The sequence below is a fragment of the Callithrix jacchus genome, chromosome 17, assembly GCF_049354715.1.
Source record: "Callithrix jacchus isolate 240 chromosome 17, calJac240_pri, whole genome shotgun sequence".
NCBI lineage: Eukaryota > Metazoa > Chordata > Mammalia > Primates > Cebidae > Callithrix > Callithrix jacchus.
Window position 1 is genome coordinate 15,591,713 of NC_133518.1, and position 19,506 is coordinate 15,611,218.

The following is a 19,506-nucleotide window of genomic DNA, read 5'->3' on the forward strand; positions in this document are numbered from 1 at the left end:
TTACCTCAGACGCCGTTTCACTGTATTGACTAAGACATCACTGATATAGAATCCATTTTGCTGTTGTTTTGAGATCAGAATACCAGGAATCCCAGTGCTGCCTCGACGCTTCCCCACCCCCAACTCTCGATCCCAACACACTCCTTCGGGGAAGGGGGCAGAGCTTTCTTGCCATTTTAATTAGATACTGCCTGCCGGGAAGGGGGTGAGGGGTGGGGATGGTGGCAGCAGCGGGTGTCTGAGAAGGATTGGGCACCAATTTAAGGCCGGCTTCTTCCTCTCCCGAATCAAAAATTAAATTTAAAAAATAGCGAGTGCATAGACTTGATGTATGGAGGGTGGGTGAGAAGGAATTGATGTTGGCTCTCCACAGGGCGACACCGGGATGGATGAAGCATGGAAGTTCACACGCCCTCCTGAGGAATACATTGTTAGATTGATGCTGGATCTTGGGGCCATTTACCTGGATTCATAGTACTTCTGACATTGCCTCTTTCAGCACCGATATTTTAAAGAGCTACCTTTGTGGTCAAAGTGGTACTTTCTCTTTGGTCTCCTTAATTAAAGCTTTCTTTCGCCTGTCTTTTAATAACCCTTTCTCTCCTCGTCGTAATCTGTGGGGCCAAGAGGCGAGGTTTCAGCAAGGCAGGTAATGAGTTGAGAAGAAACAGCTGCCGTTTGCAATGGGCTGTTCTGATAGTTGGGCAGCCAGAGCTCATTCATGCATTATTACAGGAAGCTGTCTATTTCCCTGGAGTCGAAATGCCACATCAGGAACTGGCTGCCCCCTGCGCAGCGGGGTGGGGTTGGTAACAGGGTGGGTGCTTTGGCCAGGTCTGTGGCTTCCTGCTTTACCGACTGTGTGTGTTCATTTGCCCTACTTTCTGCGCTGGGAGTTGCTGCGGGCGGGTTAATCAGGTGGATGGATGGCCCAGACTGGGGGTGGGGTGCTGCGAATCGGTGGGGGGTTGGGGGGGACAGTGGCAAAGGGGGACGGGGTCTGAATAATGCACAGGGCTTGCAGTGATTTCCCTGGGCCGGAATCTCGACCTTGCTCCTCTATTGGAAAGCAGTCTGATGCGATTTTAAGTTTGGCCAGGGCATGTCCCTTGTGGGCTTTTTCCTGGGGAAGGTTTTCTGAGATACCAAACACGGAGCCTGCAGGTACAGCAGCAACCGGTGAGGGCCCACTGGGTGGACAAGTGCGGTTCGCACTTGGGATGTGTGTTCTTATGATCTGTATTTTGAAAAGACATCTTTGCACGATTCACTGAAATTGTTCTTTGTGGCCTGGGCTGCCTCTGTTTTTCTGCCTGCTGGGAGGTGTGGAAACAGAGAGGGCAACAGCTAGTTTGGGGGACCAGGAACTGCTGGCTAGAAGATGTGGAGACAGTTATATCTCGGAGGGCCAGGGTCTTTGACCAGCCTTGTGGGTGAGGTGTGCCTGCTGGAGTGGGTCCAAAGGCCACATAGGTAATCTCCACAAATCAGAGGGCAGATCATCTCTACCTTCCCACATTCGGAGAGGGGGGCTCATCTAGACGAGAAGTCTCATTGGTTCCTAAGCCCTTGGTAAAGACTGCCTGCTGAGCCCCTCCTGGGGAATGCCTGACCCCTGAAATGCAGCCAAGGTCAGTGGCTTCTAGGAGAATTTGCTGCAGACTTACCAGTCCTTTGCTGTTTCGGTGGTTCTTTAATGTACACAGTCAATGCTCTTTTTGTAAACCCTGGGCTCAGTGCATTAAAAGTAGATCCTGTCTGGAGAGGCCTTTATCCTTCTCACTTTGGGAGCTTATTGTTCTCAGCCAGTGATCCCAGACTGGACCCAGTCTAAATTTTCCCCAAATAGCAACAATGCATAATTTAAACCAGAGCAACCAATGGCAGCACTGATCATTTCAATTATGCAAGATTTGCATGGCTTAAAAGTGAGTGAAGCAGGATCTTCTTTGGTTAGAAAATAGGTAATTTGAGTCCAGTTTTAGCCCTGAATTTTAGAGCTCACAGAGATAAACTAAATCTTGAGGGATGGGATGGGATGAGATGGGATGGGATGGTTTTGGATTTAGAGCTGGAAATAGAGTTGTAGAACATTCAGCCACTCCTTTCATTGAACACTTGGGAAACTGAAGCCCAGAGACGTGAAGTAAGTTGTTCAAGGTCACACAGTAATAAGGGGAGGGGACAAGAAGGAGCGTGGTTTGGGGAAAAAATCTAGATTTCCTGACTCCTCATTCAGTGCTCTTTTCTCTAAGTCACACTTTTTGTGGCTGAATCAGAAATCAATAACACATTTTCTGCCTGAATACAAAAGAACAGCAGAAAGGAATGATTTCACCAGTGCCAGGGAATTTTATTTATTGAGAATGGGGAAACTACATGCAAGTAAGCTTGTGATATATGAAACCATGGAGCTTTAAGCTACCTTTGGAATTCATCTTGTCCAGGCCCCATTCAATGCCTACTCTTTTAGGCAAATGACTATTTGAAATCACTTGGGACAGATAGTTGTCCTGCACAGGTAACCTCTCTCAGTAACCCATGTCCATCTGAGCATGTCCCAAGGCGTCAGTCTAGATATACACATTATTCAGATGTCTCTGCATGTGAGGTTTATAGAGTTCCGTGTATGTTTTGTATAATCTATGAGGATACATATATTATGTGTAGTATTATGGATATAAACTGTATCCATGTGGGTGTATGAAAATGTGTGTATACATACATAGGCTACAGCAAACAATTTACTCATTCAAACCTGGGGCTTGAGTCATTCTTGCTTCAAGACATCTCAGTATTAAAAGAGATGAAACTTGCCACCAGTGTGCTTTATTACATAGGAGGTGAGCTCAGCCCACAAAGCTTTTTGGAGATTAGCATGTTTCTGGACCTAAGCACCTTGGCTGTCCTTAACTTGGCCCACAGGGTAAGGCATTCAAGGCCAAGAGTTGGCTGCTGCTGACCTCAGACTCTCAGCTTCTGCCAGGACTCACATACACTCTTGTATTTGAACAAAATTAGATGACCTATGTGTGTCTTTCCCCTTTCCCCTCACTCCCTAGCCATTTCTTTCTCTATTGAAACCCAGATTTCAGAATTGACCTTATCTGAAAGCCTTGCATACATCCCTTTGCTACACCTTTCATGCTCATGTTTTACTTCGTGTGGGATTTTCTTTTTTTTTGAGACAGAGTCTCACGGTGTTGCCTGGGCTGGAGTGCAGTGGCGTGATCTCGGTTCACTGCAACCTCTGCCTCCCAGGTTCAAGTGATTCTCTTGTCTCCGCCTCCCAAGTAGCTGGGATTTCAGGCACCCACCCCCATGCCCAGATAGCTTTTAAAGTATTTTTTTAGTAGACATGGGGTTTCACTATGTTGGCCAGGATAGTCTCAAACTCCTGACCTCGTGATCCACCCACCTCGGCCTCCCCAAGTGCTGGGATTACAGGCGTGAGCCACTGCGCCTAGCCCGTGTGCAGTTTTTCTTTCTGCTTCTTTACTAAACCGTGGACTACTTGAGGGCAGATGCTAGGTCTTGTTCATCTTTGGATCCATAGTCTCCATTAGTTAATAAATGGATGAATGAGGACATGAATGAATGCATGGGTGAATGGAGTGGAATGAACACCGTCTACCCGGTTGTATGTCCACCTCTTATTAGTTCTGTGACTTTGGGTAGGTCATTTAACCATAGCTAATAGAAATGATCACAACTGTTTGCCTTTCTCACACACTGGTTTCAGAATCAAAGTATTTAAGGCAATGCTTTAAAAACCATACAGCACTATACAAATATGCTATCCCGTGATTAAGCAGAATTTAGTGGGAAAATTGATCCCATCAACATTTGATTACAGTGATTTTATCTAATAGAAAATTATCCTGGCTTGGCACAGTGGCTCACACCTGTAATCCCAGCACTTTGGGCAGTCGAAGTGGGAGGGCTGCTTGAAACTACTAGTTTCAGACCAACCTGGGCAATGTAAGGAGACTTCATTTCTACCAAAAAAAAAAAAAAAAAAAAAAGCTAGTGTGGTGGTTTGTGCCTGTGGTCCCAGCTACTGGGGAGACTGAGGTAGGAAGATAGTTTGAGCTTGAGAAGTCGAGGCTGTGATTGTGTCACAGCACTTCAGCCTTGGTGACAGAGTGAGATTTTTTTCTCAAAAAAAAAAGGAAGACGATTAAGAAAAGAAAAAATAATCCTGAGAAAAAGGTATCAGAAAGTTCTGACTCTTTTTAATAGCAACTCGACAGACCTTAGCTGCCTTTTTCCTCTTGCGTGCCAATACGATCTTACGTGCTTCTCTGATGGCCTGAGTATTAGCATTCATTACATATGAGGTAAGCTCAGACCCGAAGCTTTTTGGAGATTAACATATTTCTAAACTAGTATCAACTATCAGCTTTATTCACTAAAACCTTCTTTTTTAAGAAACTTTTTCTCCTTTTTATGTATTACTGATTATTCAAATACAAACACATTATGTCTATGCCTTCCCAAAGTTTTTTTTTAGGTAGAGTGGACACCTAAAATGATACACTAATGGCCCAGTATTTAAAACTTTCTGGTGAGAGGTCTCCTCGGGCTTAAAGAAATCTCAAAACATTATTAATTCATTACTCCAGAGCACTTAATTAAATTTGATCTAAAACGAGATTTTAGTAAAGTTGCACGAATTGATGACAGTATCTCAAAATGATAGCAGCATGGCGATTTTTTCATTAGATATTCTTTGTGTTTTTCAGAGATACTAAACAGGTGTTTTCTTTACAGTGACATTTCCTTATAAAAAGGAGGGTGTGCTGGTAGTTATCAGAACATCAGAGAAATATGCATAATCACTTTCAGTATTCATTATTAACTGAGTAATCACTAGTACAAAAGCCAGTGTAAGTCATGGTTTGCTGTTTGCATAATTATCTACTTAGGAGGTCATGGAATATTTTGTTGATGAGAGAATACCCAGTACATTTTCTTCAGGAAATACTGCTTTTTTCCCCCTTATCTGTAAGACTCTTTGAAATCTTATAATTTTGAGTGTAGCCCGTTGGGCCTTTCTTCCTTCTGTGTCTCTGCCCTGGAATTAATCTTCCATGCCCTTCTTGGTTTGACGCCATTCCTCCTCTCAGTGATAGCGGTTCTAAAGTCCACCCAGCCCGGTGCTCCTGTGATTGAATCATGGCCGCCATGCCCAGCTGAGCACAACCAGTCTCTGATTCCTTTCCTGATAGAATTTGGAGTAACTTGAGTCTGAAAGATGCTTTAATGTCAAATTGATTCTTACATTTCTGTGGGGGAAGTAGCTCTCTGAGAACAGGGCCTAAACTGGTTTGTTAGCAGTGTGCTGAGAATTCTAAGAAAATCTTAATGATATTTTTTGAATGAAATGTTATTCTGCACATATAAATATAAGGTCTCTAGTGGAGAGAGAGGGAGGACTTAAGTAGAAAATGTTGGATGAATTCCGCTTGTGATTTCTTCCAGTCTGGTTGGAAGCTTATTTCCCTTTAGAGAAACATGATTCTATCCACTTCTTTTTTACGTGCCCTGGTTGTCTCACGGGGGTGCCCTCAGCTTCTCAAAACCCATTTTATTTCACCCCAACTTAAAATTCTTTCCTTATTGTTGATCATATGGGTCCCCTTGTCTCCACTGTTCCCTGAAAGCCCCGTAGTTACTCTCCTCTGGGCAACACCCGCGGCGGGACCCCGCCTCCCGCTCCTCTACCACCAGCCTTCTTCTGACTGGTCTCTTGTACACTGTAGCCCCCGGAGTCTTCCTAACGCACAGTTTCAATCTGGTTGTTTTAATTCAAGGCCTTCTCTGATTCCTTAGCCTACAGACTGAAAAGTAAACTCTTTTGCAAGTTGTCAAGACCAGCTGCAATTCGGAGGGGCCTCCCACCAACTTCATTAGCCCACGGATGCTCTGTAGGGGGCGCTCTACCTTAGTCTCCTTTCCTGTACCTACTGCCCCAACACTAAAAATGTAAACCCTCTCCCGTTCATAGACTGTGTCAGAACTGACCTCACACCTCTTTCATAACACTCAGAACTTTCTGTCTTGGATTATATTCACTACTAGACAATTGCTTCTTCAAGGCAACGTTTGATTTTCTTAGGGATCCTCAACAGTTTTCTTTACACAGCAGGCGTTTGTTCAATGGACAGGTTTTGCATTAACAAAATATATAATGTGCAGCCCTTTTAGAAGGGCTGGAGGTGGTGCTATGTAGAGAGAGTATAGAAACTTCAGAAAGGTGGGACCTGTGCTGAACATAGCACAGTTTCAGGAATCATGAATTACATTATAGTCTACGTTGCATGGCTTGTGGGGACACCTATGTAGAGTACAATTCCAGTGGATGCTAATTACATAGAGTACAATTCCTGGGACGCCAGTTAGGAGAATACTATGCTTGATCCTGGGTAGGTATTCCTATTTCTAGAATTTTACTACCAAAGAAAATGCTCTCTCCATTGTCTTCTAATGTTTTGAGAGATTTGAAACACTGTGTGTGGCCAGGTGAGGTGGCTCACACCTGTAATCCGAGCACTTTGGGAGGCTGAGGCAGGTGGATCACGAGGTCAAGAGATTGAGACCATCCTGGCAACAAGGTGAAACCCTGTCTCTACTAAAAAATATAAAAATTAGGCTGGTGTGGTGGCAGGTGCCTCTAGTCCCAGCTACTCGAAAGGCTGAGGCAGGAGAATCGCTTGAACCCAGGAGGCGGAGGTTGCAATGAGCGAGATCGTGCCACTGCACTCCAACCTGGCTACAGAGTGAGACTCTGTTTCAAAAAAAAAAAAGAGAAAGAAAGAAAGAAAAAAAAAGTGGGTTAGAATTCCAAGGCACATACAAGTGTGTGTGTGTGTGTGTGTGTGTGTGTGTGTGTCTGTGTGTTTGGAGCGTGTTTCAATTATTTTAATAACCTGATAATATTTATGACTACTATTTTGATTAAATAGTAATGGATGGGTGGGAAAGGGTGTGATTCTAGAGTGGCCCACTGGAAGACAATATTGAGTTTTTATCTTGACAGAGCTGGCGGTGAGTGGGTAGAGAGAGTTTGGGAGATGGTGAGGTTTCATGAGGCACACAAGCTGGGAGTTAGAGCTCAGTGTCATTGGTTGGAGTTAGAGGTGACTTCCAGCAATTTCTATTGCTGGGAGGCGTATTCCTGGAAAATGTAAGGGAATTGGAGGCAGGACTGAGGGCATTTAAATAGCCATGGATTCTTATTCTACTTATTGGGGATAGCAAGAGGTTGCAAACTATGGACCTCAATGAGCTGAGAATTGCCATCGAAAGTAATATCCCTTCCTAATTTTTAAATGAGTTATTTTTTTCCAACCTTTAGATTCTGATTTATAGTTTAAAGTGTTGTGCCAGTTTTTGAGGATGGAGTGATAGGACGATGGACTGACTGTGACTTCTACTGGGTATTTCCTTACAGCATTGCTGCTGGGTTTAGACTCATATAACCCTAGAATTTCAAGTGTTGTCTCTCTAGTTAGCGAAATTAGAACCTTGGCAATACGGGTCAAGTAGGAAATTTGTAGACTTTAACAATACATTACATATGTTACAAACATTTGTTTGATTTGTGTATTAGAAGGTACAAATTTGGGTGCAGTGTAAATTTGGGTCCAGTACTCTGTGATTCTGTGAAATATGATTAACTGTAGGGGAAGAAGTGCGCATGGTATCTGGCATTCATTCATTCATTCATTTGTTCATGTATATATTCATTCAGTACCTGATTATTGGGTGCTACTAGTTGCTGGGGCTGAGCTGAAGACAACACTGGCATGGTTTCTACACCCATGGTTGGATGGAGAAGAGAGTCTGCACTTGTTTTTCACTACACTCTAGCCACACTGATTTTTTTTCTGTTTTGTAGATATGCCAAGCTCATTTTTGTAGTTCTCCATGTCAGAAATTTCACATGGAGGGTTCCATCTCATTATTTAGGTCTAAGGTCAGATGCTGCCTATATTATTACTTACATATCTGCATAACAGATTTACCCTCAAGCTTAGTGGCTTAAACAACAATAACTGGACCAGGAATTCAGAAGTGGCTTACCTGGGTGGTTTTAGCATGAGGTATCTCCTAAGGTTGCAGGAAGATTTTGGCAGGGTCAGTATCTTCTGAAGGCTTGACTGGGGCTGGAGGATCACTTTCCAAGATGATTTACTTATGTGGTGCTGGTTGTTCTCGGGAGACCTCAGTCCTCCCCATGTAGGTGATTCCACTGGTTGCTTGAGCATCCTCATAAGGTCGTGCCCACTTTTACTAGACAAATCAAGAAAGCGAAGCAGAAGCCACAATGTCTTTTATGACCTGGCCTTGGAAATCACACACCATCATTTCTGCAGTACCCTATTGGCTACCCAAGTCAGGCCTATTCACTGTGGAAGGGCCCTCTTAGAGGCTCCCTGCTACACAGGGAGGCTTCCTTTGCAGTATATCTCTGTGTAGCACACCTTCCCACCCTGTAACTGTCCAATTTAGTGGTTTATTGTCTTTAAGGCAGTTATGACTATATGGATTTTTTTAAAAACCTGGCTCTCCCAATTGGAGCCTACTTAAACCTTGTGACAATTGGGATCTCACCTGCATGTTTAGCACTATATTCCGGGTGCTTTGAACTGTGTCTGGCACGTGATAAATGTTGATTGAATAAATATCAATTGTATGAATGAAATTAGTTAATTCATTTAGAAAGGATCTTTATTTATTACACCTCATACCTCCAAAAACTAAGTTGTGGATCCTGCTGATAAAAGGCACGAATAGGATAAAGCCATAAACCCATGATGAAGGTAAAATGAAAAGTAAACAAGGATTGTGTTTGCATATCTTTGTCTATATATCTACTTATCTGAGTGTCTATCTAGGGCTTGGTGATCCAGTTGACCTCTTTTGTAGGTAGAAATTGGGGCTCAGAGAAGTTACTTGTCTAGTCCAAGGATGAAACTGGAATGTGGAACTGGGTCCTGTTATGCCATGTCCCTCAACTGGATTGCCAACATCCTGGACATCTTAGTGAATCAGTCATTCCCACAACACAAAAATCAGTCTAACAATGTATAGATAGGAAGATGGTTATTAAGTTGTTTGTATGTACAGAACACATGGAAGACAGTGCGCTCCACTGTGAAGAAACCAAATCTAATTGGATGGTAGAGGAGAATTCAGCTAAGTTAATCAATATAGAGAATTAGCAATGTTTGAGATGTAGAAAACAAAAGTTATGATTCTATGTGCAGAGGCCACCTGTAGCAGCTGAAAATAGCTGCTGTATTTTAACTTGAGTAAGAAGCTACAAAGACTCCTGGGGCTCTAGGGCCCAGAAAATGCAGACTGTGAAAGGGGGCAAAGACTAATACTGCTGAGTTGTTAAAAATTTGTTTAATTTTAAAAAAGCTTTTCTAGTTCTCATTTAAAAAGCAATGGTCATTGCACTGGTTTCTGCATGGTCATTGCAGACAATTTGGAAAATGGAGAAAAAGTAAAAAGAATTCTCAAATTATTCAAACTTATGATTCCTGATGACAACTACATATGCACTTTGGTGTATGGCTTAGTAGTTTTTTCCTATGCATGGCTAAATAGTTCTTTTAAACAATAAGATAATATTGTATATATTGTATATAACCTATTTTTTAAACCAATTCTCATGCCATTAATCTTTTTCCATGTTATACTTTTAAAACTCTTTTTTCGTGAGAAATTTAAACTTATGTAAAAGTGGACAGAATACAGGAAGCAACTGACGCTGAAGAGGATGTGGAGAAACAGGAACACTTTTACACTGTTGGTGGGAGTGTAACTTAGTTCAACCATTGTGGAAGACAGTGTGGTGATTCCTCAAGGATCTAAAACCAGAAATACCAGTTGACCCAGCAACCCCATTACTAAGTATATACCCAAAGGATTATAAATCATTCTGCTATAAAGACACATGCGCACGTATGTTTACTGCAGCGCTAGTCACAATAGCAAAGGCTTGGAACCAACCCAAATGCCGTTCAATGATAGACTGGTTAAAGAAAATGTGGCACATATACACCATGGAATACTATACAGCCATAAAAAGGATGAGTTTATGTTCTTTGTAGGAACATGGATGAAGCTGGAAACCATCACTCTCAGCAAACTAATACCAGGAACAGAAAACCAAACGCCACATGTTCTCACTCATAAGTGGGAGTTGAACAATGAGAACACATGGACACAGGGAGGGGAACATAACACACTGGGGCCTGTCAGTGGGTGGGAGGCTAGGGGAAGCACAGCATTAGGAGAAATACTTAATGTAGATGGTGTGTTGATGGGTGCAGCAAACCACCATGACATGTGTATACCTAGGCATCAGACCTATACATTCTGCACATGTCTCCCAGAACTTAAAGTACAATTTAAAAAAGTAGGCAGAATATTGGAATGCTCATATATTAGTGATAGGAATATAAAATGCTACAGCCATTTTGGAAAACATTTTGACAATTTCTCAAAATGTTAAATATAGAGTTACCATATGACCCAGGAATTCTACTCCTAGGTATATGCTCAAGAGAACAAACTGTATTCACGCAAAAATGTGTACATGAATGTTTATAGTAACCTCAAAGAGAAAACAGCCCAAGTGTCCATCAACCTATGAACGAATAAACAAAATGTAGAATGGTATATCCATACAATGGAATATTTATTCTACGATAAAAGAAAGTGCTGATACACACTGCAACATGGATGAACATTATGCTATGTGAAAAAAACCAAACGAAAGGAGACATGATTCTATGATTCTATTTGTATAAAATATCTGGAAGAGGCAAATCCATAGAGATAGAAGGTAGGCTAATGCTTGCTGGCAGAGAGTCACTGTTAATGTCCCAAATTAGATAGTGGGCATGTTTATACAACTCTGTGAAATATACTGAAAGTCACTTGTACACTTCAAATGCATAAATCTTATGGAATATGAATTAAATCTCAATAAAACTCCTATTAAAATGTAGATAAAAGGGTTAATAATCTCTCTACTGAACAATTATCCCCCATGACCAATCCTGTTTCATCTATACTCCTTCCCACTTTCTCCCCTATGTTATTTTAAAGCAGCATATCATTTCATTTATAAATATTTCATAGCTTATGTACTTAAAAAACACATAACCACATTACTATGATCATGCCTAAAAGATTTGACATGTAATAAAATATCCAGTCAGTGTTCAACTTTCCAATCATGTTTTTAGACGGCTTAACATTTTATTGTGGAGATGTATCATAATATATTTAACTAGCTCCTGATGATGAAGCTTGAGGTTATTTCTAACTTTCCAACTCTTATCAATAAATACTGCTTCAATAAATATACTTACATGTAAGTCTGTGTGTGCATCTCTGTTTCCTTAGGATAACGCCTTAGAAATTGAATTTAGAAATAAGCATATGAATGATCTCTAAGGCTCTTGATAATGCCAGATTGACTCCCAATTTCTTGGCTCTAGGTGTGTGCCATTTATAAATGAACACATAAGACTCAGAAAAATCAATTAGTTTACCAAAGGTCATAGAGCTACTAAGTGGCTGAGCTTACAACTGACTGGCCTAAAGCTACTGCCAACAGTGACTCCCCTGTCCATCATTTGGTTTATGGACCTTGTCATGACATCAGAATCATCTGCTATATTATCACCCTGGGGCTGAGAGACTTCCCAGAAGCCTTTGGTTTAGGGCACAAGTTCTCTTTCATGAGCATAGTGGTGTTTTAAGAGCTATTTCCAAGGTATTTCTTCCTTGAAACTTTGTTTTGTAAGATAAGCAATGTCAGCTTAGAACATGGGTTTTTTTTTTTTCCTTGCCTGAAATCTTAAAAACCTAAAATGTTAGCCATTTGGGGATTAACAGTGATGTTCTTGTGGAGTGTATGTAGGGGATGTTTATCTTTTTCTTTTTTCTTTTACTTGAGATGGAGTCTCTATGTATTGTCTAGGCTGGAGTGCAGTGGGGTGATCTCTGCTCACTTCAACCTCCTCCTCCTGGGTTCAGGCAGTTCTTCTGCCTCAGACTCCTGAGTAGCTGGGATTACACGTGCCCACCACCATGCCTGGCTAATTTTTGTATTTTTAGTAGTGATAAGGTTTGACTGTGTTGGCCATGCTGGTCTGGAACTCCTGACCTCAGGTGATCTGCCTGCCACAGCCTCCCAAAGTGCTAGGATTACAAGGCATGAGCCACTGCACTTGGCTTGTTTATATTTAATCTGTCATTCTTTCTGGAAAATTATCCAGCAAGTGTGTTTGAAAGATGTGTGGAATCAGGCTCAAAGGTTTTAGTTTTTTAAGAATGGAAGACCCTGAATCTGTGACGATCACAGAAGGTAGCAAGGTGAGCTAGAGCCATGACAAAATAGAGGCTATTCTCAAGCCTTAATGTGCCAGATGATTATGCTTTTTTTTTTTTTTTTTTTCTGAGACAGAGTTTCGCCTTGTTACCCAGGCTGGAGTGCAATGGTGCGATCTCGGCTCACCGCAACCTCCACCTCCTGAGTTCAAGGTATTCTCCTGCTCAGCCTCTTGAGTAGCTGGGACTACAGGCACGCACCACCATGCCCAGCTAATTTTTTTTGAAGAGACAGGGTTTTACCATGTTGACCAGGATGGTCTTGATCTCTTGACCTCATGATCCACCCACCTCAGCCTCCCAAAGTGCTGGGATTATAGGTGTGAGCCACCACGCCCGGCCGATTATGCTTTCAATTTTTCACATAGGTAGATATTTTAGATTCCAATGAATAAAATAGAAGATAGAACAGGGAGCCACCAGAGTAAAAAGCTCCATATTCTGGACTATAATCTACTTTCAACCTGGTTTAAAGTAAGAAACTATTAAAATGGACACAACTTTATGGCCGTTGGTCTTGCAGAGGGCGATTTCCTTGATTTACTAGAGTTTATAACCTAACCCTCCATTTAAAATGCCTATAAATTATTTATGTCTTGAGTAAAAATCCAGGGCTTCACATGAATATGGTTTCATCATTTCTACCTCTAGGTATTTTTTTTAAGCTGCCTGTAATCAAATGATAGCAGCGTGGTGGGTGGAATAGGTTGTAAGCAGTAATTGCAAACTGTATTTAAATAATAATAATATTTAGCGTTTACAGAGCACTTTATATTTTCAAAGTACTTGCAAACATTATCTAATTAAATATCCTCTCTGATTATAATCTGGATATAAATGCACTTAAACTCAGGACAGTCATGAGAAAACTATGCATTTGAAAGCTGGTGCTAGCTATGCTTTAAAAACCCAAGCAGTGATGGGAAAGTTTGAGTTCGGATTCTGTTGGACGTTTCTGTGCAGCACAGTTCAGCCCGATGGCAGAATTAGATCACATATGCACTTGATGACTCTGCTGGATAGCTTATCACTAAAACCTGAGTGTTGATCGTCACACTGATCCTTACCGTTGCTAAAACATGAATAACATAAATAAGCTTTAAAATGAGGTCCCTCACTACATTTCATGCCCTGGCTTCAGCTGAAACTGCCATTAGTGAGTGAAATGAAGTGGCATAGTGCAAGGAAGAATGACTCTGCATTGTGGTTTAGTAATTTCTATCTGAGAGTAATAGATTAGACTGCACAGTAGGAGTCATCATAAAGAAATGCACTGGAGAAATGAAACATCTTTAGTTTGCCTGTATTAATGACTTCTTGCTGTTTTGGATATGTGTCTGTGTATTGTCCCCTCGCACGTATACCCCGTGTTGCCAATTTAGAGAGTGTTTGGAGCAAAGACCTATGAGGCTTACTCAGTAGGTAGTAGAGCATTCTGCAGTTGGTAGATTCTCAGTAAATGTTGTCCTGTGTGCTGTGATTTTCTAAAAGCTGGTTGACAGTTTAACCCCTTAAGTCGGTGGTTCTCAAAGTGGGGTCCTTGGAGCAGCAGCTTCAGGATCCTCTCTTAGGCCCTGCCTCTCTCAACTTTTTTTTTTTTTTTTTGAGACAGGGTCTTACTCTGTCACCCAGGCTGGAGTGCAGTGGTGCGATCTCAGCTTATTGCAGCTTCGACCTCTGGTGCTCAGGTGATTCTCTCACCTCAGCCCCCTGGGGTAGCATGTACTACAGGCATGTGCCACCATATCTGGCTAATTTTTGTATCTTTTGTAGAGACGGGGTTTCTGACATGATCTCTGATTCCTGAATGCAAGGGATCTGCCTGCCTCATCCTCTCAAAGTGCTAGGATTACAGGTGTGAGCCAACCATGCCTGGCTTCTCTCAATTATTGAATCAGAAACTCTGGGGATGGGGACCAGCAACTTTTGCATTAAGAAGCCCTTCTAGTAATTCAGAAGCACTTGGGAGTCTGGGAACCCCTGGCCTAAATGTTTAAAAGACAGTTTTCTTGGCTGGGCATGGTGGCTCATGCCTGTAATCCCAGCACTTTGGGAGGCTGAGGTGGAAGGTTCACTTGGGCCCAGGAGTATGAGATCAGCCTGGGCAACACAGCGAGACCTCATCTCAATAAAATGAAATAAAATAAAAAAGAAAAACAAAATATATTAGTGGAAATTTGGGTATGTCTAAAAATGTCACAGAATAGGAAATAGTGATTCATTTATGGCAAATGCAACTTTTTCATAAGGTACATGACCTCAAAGAAATTGTGGACAGTACATATTTTTATGAGTATGGAAGTTAATTTTTTTACTAATATATGCTTTTGAATTGTTTGTAAGAATCAAGGATACTTGAAATTGAAAAGTCTATAACTTTTAATTGATAATTTTGGAGTTTCCATTGTTCTTTGCACTGCCACTTTTTTTTAAAGTAAGTTTATTTAGGGTGTAGAAAAGCTCCACTCCCTTGATCAACAAGATGTATCCTTCAGATGTCAATTTCCTGTTTTTCCCTATAGGCCTGTAGGGATTGAGTTTGAAATCCTAGGAGGTCCTGACATTTTCTTGGAAACTGAAAGAACCCAAATGCCCATCAATGATAGACTGGATACAGAAATGTGGCACATATATGCCATGGAATACTATGCAATCATAAAAAAGGATGAGTTCATGTCCTTTGTAGGGACATGGATGAATCTGGAAACCATCATTCTCAGCCAACTGACACAAGAACAGAAAACCAAACACTGCATGTTCTCACTCATAGGTGGGTTCTGAACAATGAGAACACATGGGCACAGGGAGGGGAACATCACACACTGGGGTCTGTGGTGGGGTGGGGGTCTAGGGGAGGAACAGCAGGGGGTGGGAAGCCAGGGGAGGGATAAGATTGGGAGAAATGCTTGATGTGGGTGGTGGAGGGATGGAGGCAGCAAACAACCATGGCGTGTGTGTGCCTATGCAACAATCTTGCAAGATCTGCACATTTACCCCAGAACTTAAAGTACAATTAGAAAAAAAGATTCCATATCCACAAACTCTTTCAGCTCTACTTTTGTTAGAAGCCTAAAATCTTTGGGTCATTTATTTTTTGAGACCTGGGAAATGGAATGTATATCTGGAATCTAGACAGCAGGCAGGTTAAAGATTTCCTTACTGGGAAATCCCACAGACTTTCTTTGTAACAGCACCTCATAAGCATCTCTTACCTAGCCACAAAAATGTCCCATGTTGCTATTTAATCCACAGTTCTTAGATAAGCACATTGCTTATATTGCACGTCTGTTTATTTGGAGGAAAAGTTGATGGCAAGTATGGTTGTTAAAGCAACTGTATATACAACTGATAGTGAGCACGCATGGACAGTTTATGCTCATTGCAGCAGAAAATGCTTTTACAAAAGTAAATTCGAAGACCTCCCCTCATAGAAGACCTATTTTAAAGGAAAAACAGATGGTTAGATAATCATCATTAGACTAGATATAAAACATACCTGGTTAAAGATTATTAGGTTTTTCTTAGCATTGACTCTTAAAGACACAGATCTAGTTTTCTTAGAAGGGGTCTTAATATCATTAAAGTATCAGGGAATTGTTCAAGCATTTTATTATTATTTTATTTTTTGAGACAGAGTCTCGCTTTGTTGCCCAGGCTGGAGTGCAGTGGCTCAGTCGTGGCTCACTGTAGACTTAACCTTCTGGGCTCAAGTGATCCTCCCACTTCAGCCTCTTGAGTAGCTGGGACTACAGGTGTGTGCTACCACACTCAGCTAGTTTTTTGAATTTTTTATAAAGACTGGGGTCTCGGCCGGGCGCGGTGGCTCACGCCTGTAATCCCAGCACTTTGGGAGGCCGAGACGGGTGGATCACAAGGTCAAGAGATTGAGACCATCCAGGTCAACATGGTGAAACCCCGTCTCTACTAAAAATACAAAAAATTAGCTGGGCATGGTGGCGCATGCCTGTAATCCCAGCTACTCGGGAGGCTGAGGCAGGAGAATTGCCTGAGCCCAGGAGGCGGAGGTTGCGGTGAGCTGAGATTGCGCCATTGCACTCCAGCCTGGGTAACAAGAGCAAAACTCCGTCTCAAAAAAAAAAAAAAAAAAAAAAGACTGGGGTCTCCCTATGTTTCCCAGCCTGGTCTCAGACTCTTGGGCTCAGCCTCCCAAAAGTACTGGCATTACAGGCAGGAGCCAGTGTGCCAGGCCCTGTTCAAGCTTTAATAAATCAGAAATGTTAACTGCTCTAGATGGGGCAAGGAATGACATCATTTAAAACTTCTGCCTGGAACTAAGTTTGGAGCAGCTTCCTTTCCAGTGGTGGTGAAATCAGACTCTGTCTAAGAAAGCTACACATTTAAAATGGCTTTTTCACAGCCTGTTCCTCTGATTCCTCTCACACTTGAGATAATAATATATGTTGCAATTTGCGTGGTTGAAAGGGTCCTTTGAGTTTGGGAGCGCTGTGATTTTTCGGTTGAAGTCCAAGACATTTGGACCATGGTGATTCTGGGAAGCAGTGTCTTACTCTGCAACAGTTAACAGAGTCAAAGCTAAGCGTTTGCTCTTCCCAAAAGGCCTCTCTGCCTCTTCAGTCTTTAAACTGGTAGCTCCAGCACCAGTTAGAGAGTCCTCATTTTTTTTTCCACGCAAACAAATAAACAAATAAAGCACGGCAGTACTTTTTAGAGCCAATACCCAGATGCTATTGAGGGAAGGAACGTTGCACAGCTACTCTGTGGTCTGAACAATATGAGTATTCTCTCTTGGAGTATTTTAAAGATGTAACTTGTGCTGGTATTGTAGCCATCATTTCTTGAATAAAAACAGCTTTTATTTTGGGAGAAGAACAGATGTAAAAGTGTGAAATATAAAAGTTTACACATTTTGGGGGAGGGGGAAGGGTAGGAGGAACAGTGTTGCTTTAAAATCATGGTAACTCAATCTAAGTCATTCCTTTGTTTTCCTTGAGTGACTGAAAATTAGCATGGGAAATCTGCTGGAAACTGACCAGCTGGGCACCTAAACCTCCAGTTAACTGATTGCACCAGAAAAAGTGCCAGTGGATAATTATCATAGGTCCTCATTGCTAGAAACAAAAAGGGTCCCTCCTCAGGAGGAAGCCTCTCTGTGGAGAGAAGAAATCATAGACACTCAGTGAAATATGTATGATATTTCAACATCTTAGAGCGATACAGAGATCTGAGCCCCAGACACAGGGTTTGCTTTCTAGATTGAGAGTCTGTTGAAGGAGTTTGAAGGCTGGGTGTCTCTCTGGGGTCTCTGAACCAAAGCTCTGCCAGTTCTGCCCCCCTAGACCCCTTTATTAGTGTGTATGTTGACATAGGGTACCTGAGGGTATTCAAAGCAACTGGGACATTCCTGTGACTATTAAGTTCTCTGTCCCTTTGAGGCCAGGTCTGTTTCTTTTCTTTTCTGGAAGCAAGGTCTCCTGTATCTCATTACGTGATACAATGCAAGTTGCATCTGATTTAAAGAAATAATCCCCTCACCTGACCTTCTTTCCTGTTTTCTCTGTGTGGTTGCTGCCTTCTGTAAGTTGCTGCTGGTTTGCAGGATTCAAAATTAGGATTTTGTCCCTGTGGAGACTTTGTTTAGCATACAAGGGAGTTTTGTGTGTGTGTGTGTGTGTGTGTGTGTGTGTGTGTGTGTGGTTTCTTAATTCCCCTTTGACAAATATTTTGGTTAAATTTTCTATGACCATTACATTTACTTGGTTGTTTAGTATTGCATTTTTATACTGAATTATTTCAATGATGTTTTCAAATGGACAGCTGGGCACCTAAACCTCATAACTCTTTAAATAAATGTAAGTGAAATTTGGAATAAGTTATGAGGTCGTGTGAACTCCACCCTTCACAGACTGCGAGTCGAGCCTTTATCCAGACGATGCTGCATCCACAATACATGTAAATCTGAATTTAAAAATATACCTAAGAATATGCATGAACTGGAACTCTCACACATTGCTGGTGGGACTGTGAAATAACTCAGCCGCTTTGGAAAACAGTTTGGCTATTTCTGAAAAAATTAAACTTACTATATGACCTAGCAACTCCACTTCTGCATATGTACCCAAGAGAAATGGAATCATATGTCCACACAAAACCTGTACAGGGGTGTTCATAAGGAGCATTATTCATAATGGCCCAAAAGTGGAAACCACCCCAATGTCTATCAGCTGATGAACAGGTAAACAAAACATGGTGTTTCCATACAATCGAATACTATTAGGCAATAAAAATGAACAAAGTAGTGAATCGGGCTGCAGCATGCATGAACCTCAAAATGCTATGCTAAGTGAAAGAAGCCAGACACAAAGATTGCATACTGTATGATTCCATGTATATGAAATGTCCAGAAAATGCAAATGTATAGAGACAGAAAGTAGATTACTGGTTGGCTAGGGTGGAGAGGAAAACAGGGAGTGACTGTAAATGGGCCTGGGGGATCTTTTTGGGTGATAGAAATATTTCAATATCAGATGCTGGTAACATGAGTGAGTTTTATGGTATGTAAGTACCTCAGTAGTGATGTTGAAGTATAATATGCCTGAGACACTTCTTCATAGTTGACCAGCTCCACACACCATGAAGGCAAATTCCCTAATCAGGTCTCAGTGGTATTTCTAGGAAGGCCATCTCTTCAACACCTGGAGAGACAGATAGGTTCTCTGATCCTATCTTCTGCTTTCTGCGTATTTTTGTGTCATTCTTTATTCTGAAGGGCTTGTCATATTTTACAAACATAATGATAATAATTTCCTTCAAAATAAGGTAGCCTAAATAACTTAATTCCTCTTGTAGGGAAAGGACTTTGGAGCCAGGACTGGGAGAGCTATTCCTGTCTAAAGCCATTCCTTACTACTCTTTCTGTTTTCTCAATGTTCCATGTTTTTCTCACCTCTATGCTGTTATGTGTGCTGTTCCTGCTGTCTGGAACTGTTTCCCAGCCCCTATGATAACGTGCCATTTGTTAACAAATTATTTGGTTGTCTCCTTCCACACCCTCTTCCCACAGAACAGACTATAAGCTCCACAAAGGCAAGCTAAGTTTTGTGTATC

The 19,506-nt window shown here is 41.6% G+C and overlaps 1 protein-coding gene across 8 annotated transcripts in view; it reads left to right on the forward strand.

Annotated features, from left to right (window-relative positions):
• TNIK (TRAF2 and NCK interacting kinase) overlaps positions 1 to 19,506 on the forward strand; it is a 416,471-nt gene that overhangs the window by 1,248 nt on the left and 395,717 nt on the right. The window lies entirely within an intron of this gene.